A 21,952-nucleotide genomic window follows, 5' to 3' on the forward strand; every position below is an offset into this window, starting at 1 on the left:
CTGCGGACAGCCCCTAGTCGGACGTCCCTCCACACATGCCCTCCCATGTCCTGCCGACAGTCTTCTGCTTTTCAGCATGTTTTGTGTCCAAGCAATGATAGTCTTGGACACCTGTCGTTCTTCCATGGCTTTTTCTATAGCCGGATTCGAAGTGCTATCAAAAGCCCCCTCAATATCCAGAAAGGCGCCTATGGCAAAACCCTTGACCGCCAGTTGTCCCTCAATCAGTCCCACCAGGTGATGTAAGGCGGTATCTGTTGATCTTCCCTCTCTGTATGCATATTGACAGGGGGAGAGGGGTCTGTCAGCCAAGGGCCCGGCCTTGATGTGTCTATCCACCAGCCTCTCCAGGGTCTTCAGGATGAAGGATGTGAGGCTTATAGGACGGAAGTCTTTTGGTTTTATATAACCGGTTTTTCCCGGCTTGGGAATGAATACTATCCTAGTCTCATTCCACACACTAGGGACATGTTTCAGGGCTATACTAGCTCTGAGTATCTTGGTTAGGGGTCCCGTGATAGTCTCTATCCCTTCCTGTAATAGGGCTGGGTAGATCCCGTCTGGTCCCGGTGCCTTGAAGGGTTCAAAGGTTTTGATGGCCCACTTGACCCCCCAGGGCTGCACTACTTTATTTGCCAATGCCCAATCATGGGTTTCGTAGACATCCCTCTGATTTTGCATTGTTTCTTTATCTCTCTCCTGGGCCTGTATGAAGCCTGGAAAGTGGGTGTTCATTAGGAGTTTCAGAGTCTCTCCCATGGTTTCCGTGTGGCTGCCATCTGGTGCCTGTAGGCTCCCTAGATATGGAGTCTTGTTTGTTCCAAGGATTTTTGCCAGCCTAGAGGTCTCCGATTGACTCTCCACATTGCTTGTGAAAGCCCTCCAGCAGTCCTCTTTGGCTGCCTTTATTGCCTTGTTGTAATCTGCGAGCAAGCCTCTGTAAGTTTTCCATGCGTCTTCCTTACGGGGGCCCGCTCTCATGTTCTTAGCTTTGTTAAAAGCTTTTCTAGCTTTGCCCCTCAGCCCACCGAGCCTCTCTGACCACCAAGGAGTCTCAGTGGGCTGCCCTTTCGGGATAAGCTTGCAGTTTGTCTCGAAGGAGTCCATGATGGCCTGGTTTAGGGCAATCGAAGCCTCCTCCAGCTGCTTTTTGTTGTTAAATCTGAGGATGATATCCCTGAGATTGTCAGATAGACTCTCTCGGTAATTTCCCCAGTTTGTTCGTCTTGGGTTTCTCACCCATTCCGTTTCTTTCACTGTGTGGATGGACATTCTTATGGTTTGATGATCGGACGCTGAGAGGTCCTTTGAGACCCTCCAGTCCCCAATCATGTCTGCCACTCTATCCGTCCCCAGAGTGATATCTATGACCTCCTGTCGTCTCCGATCTATGAAGGTAGGTTCTGACCCCCTATTAAGGATGTTTAGACCGGCCCCCATTATGAATTCCTGGAGGCTTTCCCCCCTGCCGTTAATGCCGGTGCTCCCCCATGCTACATGGTGCGAGTTGGCATCACAACCTAGCAGGAGTTCAAGTCCCCTTTCCTTCACATGGTTGCATAGGTCCTTTACTTTTTTCGAAGGAGGTGGTTCAGCCGAGTCATAGGGCATGTAAACTGACCCTACAACCAGGCTCATTTCCTCGCCTTGTCCCAGGCCCAGATCCACTTGTGCCACAGCCAGGTCTCCCTCACTAGCCTGTGAACAGAAGAAAGAGTCTAGTCCTTTAATAACAATGCAAGATCTAATTTTCTCCTGAGTGTTTGCGTGATAGATTCTGCCACAACCACTGAGGCCCTTAATAGCATTGTCCACTATCCATGGTTCCTGGATCATTGCTATGACAGTCTGCATCCCAGCTAACAGCCTGACTAGAGTAGCCGAGGCTGCTTTGCTGTGGTGCAAATTTATCTGTACAATGTGCACCCGGGTTGCAGCCATAATGATGACTACTTTCCTGGTACCTCTATGTACCCTTCTTCTGACTTTCACCACGGTCTTTCGCAAGCAGCTTGACAGTAGCTTTTTGAATCCCGCAGTGCAGTCTGAAGTTGCAGGCTTTCAGAACAGAGAGTGATCGGTCGTCTATCAGCGCAACGAAGTGGGCACTTTTCGCGTCCCTACTCTCACTGCCCCGAGCGACAACCCACTCTCTGGCCTGCAGTCCTGCATTTTGTTTCTCAAGGAAGCACAGTGCTTCTTGAGCGGTTAGATCTGGGTCTTCCACGTGTAGTACAACCCTGTGCTTCTTGGGAAGCTCCGAGGCTGCGACCACACGTACAGTAAGTCCAGCTATTTTGTTTTCGGGGAAAAGGCTTTTCAGCCAATTTCCCGTTTCCTCATCAGTGCAGCACACCATTGCCACACCTTCTCTTTCCCAGACACCGTTGAAGGTGGGTGCTTTCACCCCGTCAGGTAACGCCAGAATGGCCCTCTTCAGGAGTTTCTTCACCTCCGTTACCTCTTCAGTGCCCAGTTTCTGATCCGGATATGACTCCGGCATAACTGCAAACTTGAATGAGCTCGTAGTGTTCTGAGCATATGTGCCCTGATCCTGCGTTCTCATTCTCTTTTCTTTCGGTCTGACTGAGGGGCTTGGCGTAGTACGCTCTGATGGAAGGCGTTTTATTGCCTTCCTCGTAGCCCCCTCCCCCCTTCCCTCATCGACCTTCGCTGCTGCATCCGTCAAGGTTGCAATCGCCCCCGAGGTTTGATGCAGCTTCGCTCTCTTGCGACGTCTTCTCTCGGCTCCACTCAGTCTGACCCGATTCACATCGGTACCAGACTGGTCAGCCTTGTCAGACTTCGTGTGTTCGCCATCGCTGGCCCCACCCGAAGTTGCTTTTTCAATATTAAGATTTTTTAAATTGGTTTCCATTTTAGTCCCACGAGTACCGCGGTTAAGCGTTTTCACCTGGTGCATTGCCGCGATTGCCCAGGGCTTGGCTTGTCTCGGGTGGGTTACACCCAAGACTACTCTCAGAGGTCGCCCAGGTTTCTGAGAGGCACCGTTAGCGACACAGCTCCCCCTGTGCCACGCATCCTTAGGCACGGTATGGCCGAGGCCATGGCTTACGCCGCTCACACACATGGATTGGGTGGACTCCTCTTAGCGACCGCGGGCAGCGATAGTCCTTAAGACCTCCACCGCCCGCGACCGAGCCCCCTCACTACGACAAAGTGGGAACCCAGTAGAGGGGGAAATAACGGATTTAGATATATCGGATCAACGCGTAGAATTATTATGACTTATCACGTTTGAGTTTAGTCGCCGGTTCGATAACATTCACTGCCGGTCACCAATTAATAAAATATTATTTCCTACTTATTACGAGACTATCATTTTGAGTTACGAATAATTAAACTATTCCATTATGATATAAAGGAAGTGTTGGCTTCAAGGATTTGTAACACGATAACCCGATCATCCTCACATGCTACCTATTTAAAGGACGTCGATCCAGCAAGGTAAAAGTAAAAAGCTCACAGAAGTGTAGTTACAATAAAATCGGTGCAGTTTGTATGTAATTAGAGAAGTGATTCTAATTACTGGAATCATACTATGATCTTTAGATTATAATAGCTTTTAGATTGAATCCTCCATAGTTCATGAAGGTCATAAAGTCTAGAAGATTGATAAGTGTAGTATGGATTGCAGGAAGCTAATACATAATGGTATTAATCAATATTTCCCCCGTAACATTAGACTTGGAGTCGATTTTTATGACTATATTCATAAAGTGTTGTTCTACACCCATACAAATTTTCGTATGGCTTTCACTTGATCCTTATAACCGTTAGGAATTTAGCTACTCGCACTTGAATGAGAGATCCATTTTGCTCAGAGTTCACTAATGCTTGTGATTTCAATGATTACCAATGCATCGTAATTACGGGCTGTAATCAGTAGAATGATTCGTAATCATTCATAATAATGAAATAACTTGCGATACTTATAATCAGTACAGCCGCATTATGGGTAAAGAGTTTAATCTAGACTTTGTACTCCAGTGGACTAAATTAACGACTGGAATTCTGTTCACATGGCCTCCAAATGTAAAAACAACACGACGTTCGGAGATTATTCAGAAAATGGGTTGGTGGATTTCCTTGATGTTCGCCGTAGCAAACACTCTCGCACTGGTCAGTACGACTTACAAGTACCGAAACAGTTTCATGAAATTCACTGAGTGCTTATATAAAGCATTATGTACGATCCTAGTTGTATTAGGGGCAATCATTGCGAAACATCATTAGCATCGGCTTCAGGTGAATATTAGTGTCATCACTGAAAAGTATGTCCCAATGAATGAATTAATTTGTTGGTCAAGCAATGATTTTAATGTGATATTCTATTCATTCGATAGTATTTGATGGAAGCGATGGAGACATTTGTGAAGAATGCCAATTCCCAACAACGAGAAAGACTAATGAAATACGTCAAGCGATTTGCTCCTTTTTACTTTCGATACAATTTGTTCGGTGTCGGTGCAACTATGGCTTATGTATTTTGTCTATTCATAATGGATCAGCCATTCCCTAATATAGCTGAATATCCTTTTCATGTTCATGAACATCCTGTTTATGATATGGTTTTCGTATTGGAAGCACTAAGGGGTGCCCAATGCTTTTGTTACGGCGTATTTATTGGTCCATTATGTGTATTCCTTTGGTATTGAACAATTCAGCTAGAATTTCTCATTGAAAAAATTGAGCACGTCACCTGTTCGCAAGAATTTGCAGAGTGTATCACTATACACCATCATATATTATGGTAATTAGTTTATTCCCTGATTCTAATATGTTGTCAAAAGAAATCGATGAACCGGCTCATTTTCTGAATCGTTGCTATTTACATGGTCCAAATCGAATTTGAGAGCGGAGAATCGCCATACATCCTGGTGGTTCAGATGAAAAGAGCATTAACGACAATCAGATCCACAACCATTAAAGCAGGTGGACACCATCAACGTTCTGGAAGCTCAACGAATTCCTCAGGGAACATCACAACTGGTAGTTTTGGCAACAGCTAGGGTCAACGCCCTCAATCATCAAGGATTCTCAAAGCCAGCAAGGATCCTCATTGACCAGGATTCTGAAGTATCACTGATTTCAGAACGCTTGATCAATCAATTGCGATTGGAACGAAAGTCATCATCACTGGTCATCATCGGCATTGGAGAAACATCATCGGGGAACCCACGTGGGGTTGTGAAACTCGCCTTACAACCGAGACATGACCCTGCTTTGCAGATCATTGTGGAGACTCACATCCTGAGCAAGTTGATGGCGGAAATACCGCCATTCACTTGCAACACATCAACCCCACTTCAACTAAGAGGACTACAATTGGCAGATCCTCAATTCTTGAGACCTGGGGCCATCGACCTCATCATTGGAGCTGACGCCTATGGGAAAATCATCGGAAAGAAAATCATCATGTTTGAGAAAACCGAACTTATTGCTCAGCAGACCATTTTTGGCTGGGTAGTATCGGGACCAGTTTGTTGTAACGACTGCGTCGCTAAATCATCCTTCAAAACATCAACGCCGACGGCGAATCAACAATTATTAGAACTCCTAAAAAAGTTCTGGCTCCAGGAGGAGCTACCGGATACATCATCAACAGTTGTCATGAGCAAAGCCGAAGGCGAATGCGAACAACACTTTATCGAGACTCATCAGAGGGATTCGTCGGGACGTTATGTCGTACGTCTCCCCTTTAAATCATCACCAGCCGCCTTGGGAGATACAGCATCAACGGCCAAGAAACGGCTATCTAAGCTATTGGGAAAATTATCGTCAGATCCAGTCACTCATACCCTCTATAAGAAATTCATCGAAGAGTACGAGGCCCTGGACCACATGCAGCGAGCACCTTCAACTTCAGAACCAAAGCAGGCATATTACTTGCCTCATCATGGAGTGCTTAAACCAGACAGCACGACCACAAAATTGAGAGTGGTGTTCGACGCATCGCATCGCAGCTCATCAGGAGTGTCACTTAACGACATACTCCATCCAGGACCGAAGCTACAAGTAGACAGCTCCGACGTTCTTATCTGGTTACGTCGTCATCGTTTAGTATTTGGTGCGGACATTGTGAAAATGTTCCGCCAGATTCGTGTTCATCGAGACGATTGGGATTATCAACGGATCTTCTGGAAAGACGACGAAGGAAAACTCATCGACTTTCAACTGACGACAGTCACATACGGCACCAGCTGCGCACCTTGGCTATCTCTGAGGGTGCTGAAGCAGTTGGCCATCGACGAAGGCCATCGATTCCCATTGGCCTTACCGACATTCATCAAGGGATGGTATGTTGACGACATATACGGAGGCGCGAGCAGAAGAGCATCTGGAAAACATAATCAAGCAGCTCATCGAACTTTGCATGGCGGGTGGAATGCCCCTGCAAAAATGGTGCAGCAATGCACCGCAAGCCCAAGAGCGACTCGGAATATCATCAGGATCAGCTCCAACCATCGAATTCGAGGAATCAACGGTGAAAGTGTTGGGACTATGCTGGCAGCCCCACACGGACACCTTCCACTACAAAGCAAAGACATTCACCGAGGACACCATCACCAAGCGCGTAACCTTGTCCGAGATTGCGCAAATCTACGATCCATTGGGACTCATCGCGCCGGTGATCGTCACGGCAAAGATACTCATCCAGGAATTATGGCTGCTCAAACTTAACTGGGACGATCCACTTCCAGATGACTACAAGGATCGCTGGAAATCATTCAGAGAGCAACTTCAACACTTGAGCAGCCTATCAATACCACGTTGGCTACATCTATCGCCCGGTACATCGGAAATTCAACTTCATGGATTTGCGGACGCATCAAATCTGGCAATGGGCGCATCGGTCTATCTCCGTACATCCGCAGCGACATCGGGAACGTCTGTCACGTTGGTTTGTGCCAAGACCAAGGTGGCACCTCTCAAGATGAAGACCATTCCAAGACTGGAGCTCACGACAGCAGTCATGGTCACAGAACTCGTGGCTTATATCAAAAGGGCTTTGGAATTGGATAACATCGAGATTTATCTATGGAGCGACTCATCGGTAGCCATCACCTGGATCAACGGGGACCCTGCCCGTTGGAAGGATTTCGTACAGAACAGGGTTCTTAAGATACGAGATACCCTGCCCTCTGCAACTTGGAGACACATCAATGGGAAGGAGAATCCGGCGGACTGCGCATCAAGGGGTCTCACCCCGAAACAACTGGCGGAGCACCATCTATGGTGGACAGGGCCATCATGGCTTGTCCTGCCACCAGACCAATGGCTAGCATCATCAATGGACCTAGCATCATCAAAAGAGGTATCATCAGAAGCGGCACAGGAAGCGAGGCCGCCCATCATCAGCTCACATCCAGTGCAGATTGCCGAGGCAAATGCGCTAATCATCAGATACTCATCACTCACAAAGCTACTGCGGGTTACAGCCTGGGTAAACCGCGCAGCAAAACGCTTCAGAAGACAGCCGCTACCCGATTCTCCACAATTGGAACCAGAGGAACTCGAAGAGGCGAGACTGTTTTGGGTCAGATACACGCAGCAGCTCTACTTCGAGGCAGAAGTTAACACGCTGAGTATGGCAACGTTGACGCCATACCTGGATAACGACATCATGCGATTGGGCGGACGTCTAAGACGATCAACATTGGATCCGGAGGAGAAGAATCCAATCATTCTTCCCCGTCACTCGCCATTATCATCGCTCATCATCGCGGAGGCTCATCAACGGAGCTTCCATGGAGGAACTCAACTAACTTTGGCACACATCAGACAGAGGTACTGGATCATCGGGGGACGAGCTCCAGTACGCTCCCACATCATCAAATGCGTAATTTGCGCACGTCATCGAGCATTGAGGGCTCAACAGCTGATGGGACAGCTGCCAACACGACGAGTGACACCATCGAGGGTCTTTCTCCACTCAGGAGTAGACTTCGCAGGCCCAATCAACATCCTGAGATGGAGAGGATCAGGGGCAAGCAAGACAATGTACAAGGCTTACATCTGTCTGTTTGTATGTTTTGCTACTTCAGCAACACATCTGGAACTGGTAACGGACCTCACAGCGGAGGGATTCATCGCAGCGTACAAACGCTTCACATCGAGACGGGGCATCGTCTGTCCAGCGACAGGGGAGTCAACTTCATCGGGGCAGAAAGAGAACTTCAAAGGTTATTCGACCAGGCATCAAGCGAATCGGCAACTATCAGGGATCAGCTAGCATCCGATGGAACGCAATAGAAATTTAATCCTCCTCACTCGCCGCATATGGGAGGAAAGTGGGAGGCTGCAGTGAAATCAACGAAACATCATCTACGAAGGGTCATCGGAACCTCGACCTTGACGTACGAAGAATTTACGACTCTTCTGACGCAAGTCGAGGCCANGACCACTCTGCCCACTCACAAACGACCCGCAGGACACATCAGCTCTGACACCAGGACACTTCATCATAGGAGAAGCGCTCACGACAATTCCAGAGCCTTCACTTCAGCAGATCAACACAGCAAGACTGAACAGATGGCAAATCATCTCCCAGAGGCTTTCAGAATTTCTGGGAGCACTGGACACGAGAGTGCATTCATCGTTACCAGCAAATTTATCGGTGGAAGCAGCCAACGAACGAAGTAAAAATCGGTTCGTTGGTCCTCATCATTGACGAGCGGGAGCCACCAGCCAAGTGGCCTCTGGCTCGAGTCATTGCAATTCATCCGAGACAAGACATCTTGACCAGAGTTGTCACATTGAGGAAAGGCAACCAGGAGATTCAAAGGTCCATCCATAGGCTGGTGCCTTTGCCGATCAACGACGACCTTTTGGAAGGTCAACAGTGATACGTCATCATAATCATCAGCTATACATCGTCACCTGGAGGTGACGCAGGGCGGGCGGGATGTTGAAAATCATCCCTCAGTCGGGCTAAATGTCGAATTTTGCTCGCTCGGCAACCTTCGGGCATCAACGAACACGCACGAGGATGATCGTGCGTGTCGTATCTTTTAGTACGCCATCGAACTTCATCGAGTGAAAGTGCCGGAAAATTATCGCATCTATTATCGAACATTATCACTGCAAATCATCTTTTTGTTAATTTGTATACAGTCCACTCGGAAATCATCTATTTATTAAACTCTGTGTTGTGTAATTTTCAGTGCATAATTATTTATTTATTAAAGAAAACTCATCAAATTACCTCCGGCTAATCATCAACCCGTTAACCCGAATGTCACTTTTCCTCCCGACCACCCGGATCATCAAATCGTGATTGATTTCTAACATGTACTGATGAAGAATTCAATCCTCATTTCAATCCGCAGGACTCACGAAGAGGACATGGCTGCAGAAGAATCCCAAAAACTCTAAAAAGATCCGTTTGGTTGGTTATGTATTCAATATTTTAAAACGCACTTTCGATCTTAAATTTCAGGAAATTCCTATCTTAATTCAAGACTGATAATTTTTAGAATATAGTGATAACAGGCTGATTTCGATGGGAGTGTTCATAGCCGTGACTCGACAAAACTTGATGACTGTTACTCTTCTCTACTGTTCAATCTGGAATTTATAATATATTCTTATGTCGTTCTTGAATCAAGGTATATTGAAGAAACCATCAAGATCGGAAGGCCCACAATAGCATGGACAATTGCAGTCAACACAATATCCATTGCCTGTGGAGGAATTCATATAGTCGGGGTAACGATATAACATGGATTATTACTATTCCAGAATTGATGATTCTCTTTCTCGTAGAATGAATCAGTCATCAAAAAGGTTCAGTTTGCCTCAATCCAAATTTCATACGCCGGGGTACTCCTGTGTGTTGCATGGGCTGCGGAGAATTTGGCTACATCATTCAGGCATAAATGATTTAGGCATTTAACATTGTCATTGATCTTTTCCATGATTATTAAGAACGAAAGAGTTGGTTGGGCCTTATACCATTCTTCCTCGATTCAAAATTCAAAAACATTTAACAAGGACGCAATTTTTATGATGCAGAGAGGTCGAAACACGCCAAAAATAGCTATCTGTAGCTAAGGTAGGGAAAACTTTATGAGTTGAATGGAAATAAAATGTAGAAGTAGGCGATTGGGTGAATGTTTTTTTTGTTTCAGTACATGTCATCAATATACTCCTTCTTCACTACGTTACGTGTGTTGCTTCAAAAATTGGAGCACCACTGCTAGTATAATTTGATAACAATTATCTTTGTCATCACCTGATCATGCTAATGTTTTAATTATTTGTAATCAGACCTAGACGTACTCATGTTAGGTTATCTACGACAATACAAAATTAAATTGTTATGAATGATTAATGATATACATTATTGTTATGATTCTAAGTTTTCAAGAGAGACCTTACTTCTTAAACCTTCGATCTTTATTCCTGACTCTTCTCAATTTCGTGGCTCAACTGTTTTACGGTTATAACTCGACAGTTGTCTTATCTTCGAATTTTGAATTTTTTAAACTGCACTTGAGTTGATTCAATTAATGAATTTTTTAGTAATGATCGAAAAGTCAAATTTTGAACGTGGTCATCATCTTGAAAACTCTACGAGCCAGCACATTATTACGTAATAATCATCGTATAACATTTTTCGTCTTCACTTCTCAATTTCTATGATTTATTCTGTTCATTCTTCAAAAAGACGAGGACATCAATCGAATTTATGGGTATTCTTCTATTATTCGAAAAATTATATCGATTTTTACACTTACCGGAGAAATTTTTAATTTCTCCGGTGTTTTAAAATTTTTTTATTTCTTACCATCTACATTTTTTTCTCATTTCTAATCGTTAATATTGGATCATAAAATTCCACAATATTCATATGTCGCCCATCTTCAAAGAAAAAACCGTGATTCGATTTGGTCTCCGACCGTAGATTGAGTAAGACGTATTTTCGTGTTTACGTTCCGTATTGTTCCCTGCTGTGCACGTGTATTCAAGTTTAGTGAAACTTAATCGTAACTCGGTTTGAATGCATCGTTCATAGATTCTTTCATCTCAAAACTCAGAGCTGAGAGGAGGGAATAATCCTCTCTCCTCTCTGCCCTCCCCCCGGGATTGAATAAAGGCATCATTCTTATCAACCCAAAATGGTTTCACCTTCGGACGGCCTCCCAGAGGCCCACCCGGTTATCGTCAATATCAGTGTGACTGCATCCCAAAGTCAAGTTGGAACATGCTCGCAGCGTCTGGCAAGCGATTTTCACCCAGGCTACGACCCAGCCCTTTTGATAGATGCAATTCACGGTGTTCCTATCAAAGAGTACATGACATATATTGGCGACTACATAGGTCGACAAAATGTTTTGGGTATTTCAAGAACTGCTGGCAACTGTGTTTGTGTTTACGTGAAAACGACTGAAATTGTTGAGAATCTGATATCTACTCAAACAGTACTATCAATCAATCGAATTCAACTAAAAATTCGACCACTAGTCGCCAAATCGAAACGAGTAATTCTCTCTCATGCCTACCTATCCCTTCCATATGAAATTCTCGTGATGAAATTCAAGGAAATAGGGATAAAGACCGTCTTTCCAATAAAATTTATCAAGGCTGGATCAAAAACACCAGGGTGCGAACATGGGATGAGCTTCCAGAGGTAGGGCTACATTGATGCCGACAATTCGTACAAGCTTCCTAAGATCATTAAAATTAAATGGAACAACTTTGAATACATTGTATACGCTACCACCGACAGCCCAGCCTGCTTTAATTACAGGAAGGTTAGACACTATGCCAACCTCTGCCCAACGAAAAATCCCCGTGTATATCCCGAAGATCCACCACCACGAGTAGAAAACTCGATGGCTGAAGACAAAATGTTGTTGGAACATCAAACTGACTACCCGGCGACCGACCCTCCTCCAGTAATCTCCCCTTCAGATGTTGAATTTCTTCAACTGAATCCATCGCAAGAAGATAGTCAACAAAGCGACATGGAAACAGAAGCGTCCTCCTCCAAGCGCAGCCGCGCTGCAGAAAGGACTCTTTAAACGGAAGTGGAATCCTCCGACGCTGACAAAGAGCCCAAACGCATTCACTTAGAAAAGTCTCAGTCAGATCAGCCTCTGACCCCACCAACTGGCGATGTATCTGAAAAAGCAGATAATACCGTCTTCCTCAAACCAAAATATGTCAACAAGACCAACAAAAGTAGTAGAAACTCCAGTAAACAGAGTGTTTTGACGTTGGAGGCTATCATACCCTAGGTGGTATGATAGCTGCATTAAATTATAGAAAAAAAAGAACACAGTTCAAGGGAAAAAGCCTTTCGGCATAAAAAACCCAGATTTATTATCAATACACTAAGTTTGGAGGGTTCACAACGAATGGCGGTGACACACACGACGATTCACACACACACACATACATACAACACAATGTATTTCTTCGTTATTTCAGTTGTTTGTGACAACGGTTAGCACGTGTCCACACATATCAATATTAACCTACACTAAAACCTTAATAACGCAGGCTAATTTGGGGATTGATTGGCGCAATCGTTAGTTGCGTCTTTGGAAGCGTGGCTTGCGTGCCACGTGGACGCACGAAATCGTGTGATTTCGTGTCGTTGGTTAATCGTTCGTTCGATCGTTAATTTGTAGCCATTTGCTATCAAATTTCGTTTCACTAGTGCACTAGTTTGTTGTTTAATGATTTAAGTTGTTGAACCCGTTGGGTTCGTTTGTTTAAAGTCGGAATGACTCGATACGATTTAAGATCTTGTTAGAGCTCGATACACGCTTCAGTGTTGGTTTCTACTAACTGACGCCATAGAGTCCGTCGGCGTGCGACCACCCCGTCGAGCGAGAAGGTGCTGCCACCATTTACCGCCTACCCATAACCGTCAGCGTGGGCACATACCAGCGACAACGGCGCCCGTAAGGTGCCGCCGCCGCTTGTCGCCAGCATGTGAACGCGGCATCAGACCTTCGCAGGTGTTACGATGTAACACAGAGAAAAAACATACTCACCAAAAAGTTCATCCGCACTCACTCTCCCCGACTCCGAGCATATTTAACAGTAGCAGCGTTTGACAACTGCATTGATAACGAGACTTTCATCAAATTACTTCTGATNTGGGCACATACCAGCGACATCGGCGCCCGTAAGGTGCCGCCGCCGCTTGTCACCAGCATGTGAACGCGGCATCAGACCTTCGCAGGTGTTACGATGTAACACAGAGAAAAAACATACTCACCAAAAAGTTCATCCGCACTCACTCTCCCCGACTCCGAGCATATTTAACAGTAGCAGCGTTTGACAACTGCATTGATAACGAGACTTTCATCAAATTACTTCTGATCTGGCTCGAGACACGAGACATCGATAAAGTTAAGGAAATACACACCGACACCGTGGAGGAGCTCATCATATTTTTACTTTTCATAAACATATACATAGATGATAAGACAGTTCAATCCACCATATTGAATCTGGCTAATCGACTTGACGACAATTTCCAAGGAGCAGATTTTGATTCATCCTCTAGTTAGAGCTCCTACAAATCATCCGGTGAAAATGCAACCAAAACTTCTTGATTTTAATCTCATGTTTTGGAACGTTTGTGGTTTACCTAGGCACTATGAAGATGTTCTACTAGCCTCAAAAGAATACGATCTGATAATCTGTGTGGAAACCAAAATAAACTCGCTCGACACACGTTCTCTGAATTTCCCCAGATTTAAAATCCACCGCAATGACGATGATGTAAACACCGGAGCGACTGCCTTTATTTACAGAATTAATTTGAATATCAAAATCCTCGAAGACATCAAGGATCCCCACCCAGATGTTCAGCTCTCCGGGTACCAGATCACCAACCTCTCCGAGCCTCTTTCGATCATCTGCTGTTACAGAACTCCCGGTGCAACTCTTTCAGCTGATTATTGGAAAAAAATTACATCGACTACCCGAAAATATCATCGCTGCATACTAGTCGGCGATTTTAATGCTCACCACGTGTCGTGGAACTGTGAAAAAAGTGACTCTAATGGTGAAAAGTTTCTTGCGTGTTTATACCAAAGACATATTGAAAAATATTAGCCATAGAATTGAATTTTCCCTATTTGCAGATGATATAGCGCTCTACTGTTCATACAGTGGGTTAGAATTTCAAGTTCAATTCCTGGAGAACGCCATTGCCCAACTGTCTATTAATCTAAAAGAATTAGGCCTTGACTTAGCTCTAGAAAAAACTACGATGTTACAGTTTATCAACAAAAAGATTGAAAATGCAAAAGTCAAGATAAAATTTGATACTGTTATGCCCGAAAAGTGGAGCATAATTTCCCAATCATTCTGAAATATGGGCAAACGCAAGTAGCACATATTTCAGAATCAAAACATAGAGTTAAGAAATCATAAATTCATTGAGAATATACGTGCATTGTAAGACGCGGATATTCAAAATAAAAAGTAAGCCAGTGGAACATGCATCAGCATTTCCACTGGGCTCATTCGCATGGTGCTATCATAACACCATGCAGATATGAGGTAATGGCCAAGACGTCATGGCCTCTCGCTGAAATGAATACTCGAGAGACCATTGTCTCGGGCCCAGTAACTTGACGACAGTCTTTATCACTGTTCACCTGATACCTTCGGTATCAGACTGAACACATTCAACTATACTTCGCCAAATTGAGATTTCAATAAAGAGCATTATTTAGTATTTGTTCGTGAGTGCTACTTCCTGCAATATTACCGAACCTACCCGCTCGGGACGACAACAATACTGTTGAGATCTCTACCAGCCCTGTAGCAAAATTATTAGGAATTCATTTCGAGTCTGAGTTGCAATTTAAATATCAAATTAATAAAATCGAGGAAAAACCACTCAAAGCTTTAAATATTGTTAAATTTCTCAGAAGAACTTGGTGGGGGTCCGACCCATGTACTCTCATTATTCTTTACAAAAGTTTTATAAGGTCAATCTTTGACTACGGATTGTTTATATTGTGACGTGTTCTTTTCCGTCACAAATAGTAGTTCTTCATTCGACCGTTTCGCGTGTGGGTTACTAATTTAAAATCACCAGACGGGAAGTCACCGACCGACAGCGAGAGTCACGAGAGAGGTTTAGTATATTTTGTTAATTATTTTGTTTTGTATTTCTTCCTGTATTGTTTGAATCGAATCTGGCGCCGACATCGTGGGACTGAGGTGGCAACTTCTCCGGGAATCGTCGAGAGACTTCGGGACACTTCGAATTCGTGATGCGAGCCTCATGGGTCTTCGGATTGCCAGAGGTCGCCAGCTCTCGGGCAACTCTAGGGAAAACGTGACTTAGGAGTCCGACTGGTTCAATACGGAAGGGGGAGTGGAGGATTTCGCCAAAATCAGAAGGAGGTTGAGTTGGATTGTCTTTTGGGGACAGAATGGTCTGGAGAATAATTTGGAAGGATGTCAGAGGACGTTCGGATTTATTTGGTATTTTTGATAAGTTGTTTTGGAATAAATAACGTTGGACAAGTCACTCCGCATGCGCCGACGGACTTGGTTCGGCCACGTAAGCGACAGATTCTAGTTGTTTGGAAACTGATTGGAGGAGTGAATGGAACGAGCAGCCAATGAGCGTCGTTGCCGCGTTTTCACGGTGCAGCGTGGTGTCGCTGAGGAAACGAACCTCACTTTCCGTTTGGTGGTTTCACCATACATTGTGTTTGATCAATTTTTGGAGTCTTTATTGCGTCGATTTCGGAGTTTTGGGGAGCCTGAAGGCACTCTGGAAGGAGAAATAAACCTTTGGAGGAAGCACCGAATGGATTTGTCTGGAGGAAGGTCCCGANCAAGTCACTCCTCATGCGCCGACGGACTTGGTTCGGCCACGTAAGCGACAGATTCTAGTTGTTTGGAAACTGATTGGAGGAGTGAATGGAACGAGCAGCCAATGAGCGTCGTTGCCGCGTTTTCACGGTGCAGCGTGGTGTCGCTGAGGAAACGAACCTCACTTTCCGTTTGGTGGTTTCACCATACATTGTGTTTGATCAATTTTTGGAGTCTTTATTGCGTCGATTTCGGAGTTTTGGGGAGCCTGAAGGCACTCTGGAAGGAGAAATAAACCTTTGGAGGAAGCACCGAATGGATTTGTCTGGAGGAAGGTCCCGAGGACTCGGATTTAAAGAGTTTTTGGAGACGTTTTCCGGAGACACTGAGGTGGACTGCTGGGTGAGCGGGATGGCTACAACTCTGTATGACGCATCTGTGTGAATTTATTGTGAGTAGGACTCTGGCGAATTTTAGAGTTTTGAACAGATGTTTTGTGCCGTACGACTTTTAGAGTTTCGAAATAATTGCCAGATAGAGTCCTAATCACTCTGATCAGTAATTGATTAGTGGGTCTCTTTTGTCTCTCTTTCGTGCGTATTTGGAATTAACGTGTTTGATCATTCGATTTCGGTTGTCTCGCGACATTGATTTGTTTCGTAGAGTTTCGGGCTCTTGTGTTTCATGTCGTGAGTGAAAATTATTTTATGAATATGTTATTTTTGAAATGATACTTGGAAAATCGATTAATGTTGCGTTTGAGTGAATTTGTGTTGGACGAACACTCTCGCTCTCGGTTAATATTTAGTGAAAGACATTGAACGTAGGTTCTTTTGTGTCTCGTGTCCTTGCTCCGTTTCGCTGGCCCGTTGTCTTGGGTTTTCGTGTCGGTTTCGGACAGCCAGCTTTACTTGTCACGTGGACGAATTGTTGGGTTTCGATCGTTCAGTGTTGTTCAATCTACATGATTACTATTGACAATATTTTGATTCTGATTTTTATTTTTCGCTTTGACACTATTTGTTTCTGACTAATCTCTGTTTGGACTAAATTGACTGAGTATTTCACTTTCTTATTTTTCTATCAGAATCCTTTATTCCTTTGACAATTGTAGATTCCGTAACTATCGAAGCCTTATGATCGTTGATAGATCGAAATAACCAAAGGGAGTTTTCAAGAAATTAATTTGTTTTTTTTTATTGTATCGAGTCATCTAAGCCTGATTAAATAGTGTGATTTTTCCCCGCAATTTTGAGTTACATTCATTTATTTGGTCAATCCCTAGTTATACTTTAATCTAAGCTTCACCGGTGACCTTCACGCCGTTCTTCGGTCTGAGTTAGCAGGAGACCGTTTTGAAGCTTGGGATTATTCTGGAAATTCTGATTTTGGTTGTGTGGTTCGTTCCAGTGGTCGTTCTGGTAATAACGACCTGGCGCTCGACTTATTTATTGTTTCAGGGTTGTCGTGCGTCGAAGGGCTATGTAGTGGATCGAGGGTTCCGTGAACCTCAGGAAATTACGTCACAATATATATTCCCAATACCCAAATTCTGATAAATAAACTTGAGAAAATTCAAAACACCGCCATCCGCTTGGCTCTGGGGTACAGGTGCACTACCCCCACCAACGTCCTCGTTGGAGAATCACAACTCACTCTAAACAAGGACAGGGCCAAATTCCTCTGTAAAACGTACTTAATCAAAGCGCTTACGAACCATTCGACCTTAACATACCAAACAATACACAATTTATTTGAAACAAACCCTTTTCCAGCTCGAGCCAGGGACCGACTTGCCATAAAAAGTATAGAAGAAATCCTCCCTTTGAAGCAACAACTATACAGTGATAAAAATTTCCATATATTTCTTCACCCCTTTGAAGCTTTCATCCTGCCCATCAATCTAAATATCCATTTGGGTCGATTGGCTTAGGAGAAGCGGAACCCTAATACGTTTATCAACGAAGAACTGAACCAACATTTTCAGGATCACTGTCGCATCTACACCGATGGTAGTGAAAAAATCGAGAGAACAACTATGTAGGGGCTGCGTATGCAGAGTTGGACATGCGCGTATTTACTACCCTCGGTGTTCACATCTCTAGTTTCACCGCAGAATGCATTGCGCTCCTGCTTGCAATGCGACTTATAGTAGAAAATCCAGGTCGTAACTATGTCATACTGACGGACTTACTGAGTGCTTGCCAGGCTCTGAACTCTGGCAAGCTTGCAGTAAAAGCGAACCCTTATATTACTGAGATTAGAGAAAAATACCGAAACATAACTAGGGAGAAGGACTCACCAACTAAAATCTCATTTTTGTGGATTCCTTCTCACTGCGGAATTGAGGATAACGAACAGGCTGATGAACTGGCGGGAAAGCCCTGGTATAAAAATTGCAAACTCCTAAGGGAGGCAATAGGCAGCGTTAACCGCATCAGATCCAACCATTACCATCTTGGAGCCTCCTTGGAGACAGTAGGTAGGTAGGTAAGTAGTAGTAGTATCATAAATGATCCGTGCTGTCCTTGTGGATAAGAGTGTCAAGACTTTGACCACATATTGTGGCACTGTCCAATCTATGTTCAACAAAGAACGAAACTGTTAGATAATTTTAAACAATCTATCTGTTCTCTTCCCTACACCACCAAAACCTTTGCAGATGCAGCTGACCATAAATACATCGAAATAATTTGTAATCATTTAAAAGAATGTGAACTGAAGATATGATTGTAAAACTTAAAGAGAAATATCAAGCATTGTAAAATTATACGATAGTGTAAATAATTCAAAAAACATAATTGAGCACTTTAAACAACAGAAAAAAAAACGAGATTCCAAGTTTCCACCGACAGAAATGAAGAAAAACGAATTTTCTCCATTTCCTAGCCGATTATCCCTGTTTAAAAATTTTCAGTCTGCAATTCGTGATTTTTTTAAATTTATTGCCATTTATGGAATTCTATTCATTCTATCAAAAGACAAGGAAAGGAATCAAATTTATTCAACCCGACGGCCTGGCGCAGTGGGTAAGGTCGTTACTTCACGTGCGCAAGGTTCCGAGTTCAAATCTCGGTCGGGTAGAATGGTGAGATCTAACCATTTAAAGGCTTGATCATCATCGCAATATAATCAACTGAATCGAAGCAATGAAAATGACAATAAAAAAATCAGATTTATTGTTTTTTTTTCATGATTCGAAAAAAACCGATTTGCAAACTTTCTGGAGACAAAAAAATTATTTTTTTTGTTCTTCCCTCCCACTTTTTTTTGCATTTTTTAAATTTCATCTCGCTGGAATATTGACATCCTTTTAACACTTATTACCGCTGACATAAAAGAAGAAAAAATTCATCGTCTAATCGATTATTCCTTTTACATTTTTTTTCATATCATTTTTATAATAATCAGCTATAATACCCCAAGGCCTTCAAAATTATCGGATGTTCCCGAATGTTTTGTTGCATAGCAACGAGAGGGATCAGTTTTGCAGATTAAAATCCCAAACGTGTAGCACAAGGGATTTTACTGCAAAGCTGATCCCGATCGTTGATATGCAGGAAAACTTGAGGGAAATATCCGATGAATTTTGAAGGTCGAGTGGTATTCGGAGGACAATTTCTTCAATTCTGATCTTGGTCGATCAGGGTGCAGTGTTCGGGGTTACGGGACAAATTTCACCAAAATGTGAGGAATATCTGTCAAATTCGTAGAAAACAATTGACAGACTACAGGAAAATTATCAGTCTGATAATTGCCCTGCAGCCGGGGTAATTATCAGTGTGAAACGCGTCACGTGACTCCGAATACTGCACTGTGATTGGTCAAAATCAGAATTGAGGAAATTGTCATTGGAATTCGACCATAGGAATGAGAAATACCGATATTCTTCTACCATATGAAGGTAAAAACTGATTTTTTTAATTTTCAGGAATACCTGGGAAGATTGCTCTATTACCTGAATGAGATTTGCAATGACTTTTGTTTTGTGTCTGTATTTTGATCACAAAAAAACACTTTTTATTGATATTTAAAATGATTCCTTTTCATTCAATGTTGTAATTTGTTAATTCAGGAAGAATATGTGTGTATAATAAGAATACGAATGGATAGAATTGAATGAATCCCATTGTGGAAAAAAAATGGGGAAAAAATGAAATGAAATAAATGGTATAAATGAATATAGCGCCCGTTCGCTAGATTCAATTAATTCTATGGAAAAAGCAAGCCATTTGTTTTATCCTGTAATATCGGTGAATATTAATTGTCTCCAATTATCAAGAAATTTAGTTGCTTAAGTCCCTCTATTAGCCTTACAAACTATAGAATTACTCTGGAACATGAAAATAATGACGGAAAAAACGGGGGAGCAGTATTGACCGCTCAGCGGTACAGGCGAACTCTTCCCTAATTCCTGTTTTCCATCAATTGATTATGCATTGAAATTTTAGTTATTCATTCAATACAATAGAGAATTCAGAAAATTTACAAGTTCCTACAATATCGGAACTGTGGTGCCAATTGTGGATTTGAAGCTTCTTGATACATCATAAATAGAAATATATATATATATATATATAGAAAAATAGATTTTTTTATTTTATTGATGCTGATTGATCACGATCGATGTTTCTCTACAATTTCCTTCTTTGGTTCCATTGAAATGAGATGAAAGATGAAAAATGTTCATATTCGCTCACATTTTCAGATCATTGGTACTAATTAATTTAAAGAAAAAGAAAGGAATGAAAAATTTTAGCTATGATTATCGAAAATTGTTTGTCGATCTGTATTCTCACGTGATTTATGGGGAATTCTTTTCCATTTAACATTGTAACTTGTGAATTAAGGAAAAAAATATATAATAACAATAAGAATGGATAAAATTAAATTACTCTAGTTTTGAAGACGGAAATAGAAAGAAAATAAAATAAAATAACATAGTACAAATTAACCTAGCGACGGGCGCTGAGCGCCTGTTCGCTAGTATGGATTTTCACCATTCCAGGCTTAACGATTCTCTTTCTGGCAGAATGATCCAGTCGCTAAAAAGGTTCGGTTTGCCTCAATCGAATTTGCATATGCGTGGATACTTCTTTGATTGCATGGAAAGCAGGAAATTTGACCGCAGCAGTAAGTATGATTCAGATATAAATGATTTACGCATTGAACTTTGTCATTGAGCTTTTTCATGATTATTAAGGACGAGAGAGTTCGTTGGGCGTTGTACAACTCTTCCTCGATTCGAAATTCAAAGACATTCAACAAGGATGCAATTTTTATGATGCAGAGCTGTCAAAATCCGCCAAAAATAGCTATCGGTGGGTTGATGTCGAATTTATGCATGGAGTATTATGCAAAGATAGTGATCACGTTGGTTTAAATGGGAACAAAATGTGGAAGTAAGCAATTGAGTGAATGTTCTTTTTTTGTTTCTGTACATGTCCGTAATATACTCGATCTTCACTACACTACGTGTCTTGCTTCAGAAATTTGAGGACAACTAATAGTATAATTTGATAACAATTATCTTTGTAATCACTTAATCTTGCTAATACTGTATTTATTTGTAATTAGAGGTAGGCCTCTCCATGGGGTTTTCTGTGAACTGATAAAACGGATTGGTTATTGTTAACGAATGGATTTTGGTTGGAAATTAGTGTCTATTCGGTCTCACCAAATGTTCATTCGTTAATAGTTGACGAATCCCGTTTGGAATAAATGAATCATACTATCAGTGTGTGAATTCCTTTTAATGAATCGATTGTGATGAATTTATTCAATTGTCAATGATCTTTCATCCAGGAGTACAGCTTTTAGTTTTCTGTTTGAGGTACGCAACATAAAGCAAGTGAATAATACCTTTTTTTCAATAATATAACTTGGTGTAGTAATCACTGAGCCTTCTTTCTGACTCCTGTGAGCCTTAATTTCGTGGACCACATTTTTACGGTTATAACTCGAGAATTCATCATACGATCGGCAATATTTAATTAACTCGGTCGAAATAACATTTCAACAAATATTTCAAACTGTAATTGAATCGATTAAAACTATTAATTTTGGAATAATCATTGAATAGTTGTAACAATTAGATTGTCAATTATTTTTATTTGATTTTATTTTG

At 42.5% G+C, this 21,952-nt stretch overlaps 1 pseudogene; it reads left to right on the top strand.

The window, feature by feature from the left end:
• The first annotated feature begins 3,975 nt into the window (after nucleotides 1–3,975).
• On the top strand, nucleotides 3,976–21,332 carry LOC114841736 (annotated as a pseudogene).
• The last annotated feature ends 620 nt before the right edge of the window (nucleotides 21,333–21,952 follow it).

Source organism: Diachasma alloeum, unplaced genomic scaffold (assembly GCF_001412515.2).
Source record: "Diachasma alloeum isolate Michigan unplaced genomic scaffold, Dall2.0 Dall_scaffold_00196, whole genome shotgun sequence".
Taxonomy (NCBI): domain Eukaryota; kingdom Metazoa; phylum Arthropoda; class Insecta; order Hymenoptera; family Braconidae; genus Diachasma; species Diachasma alloeum.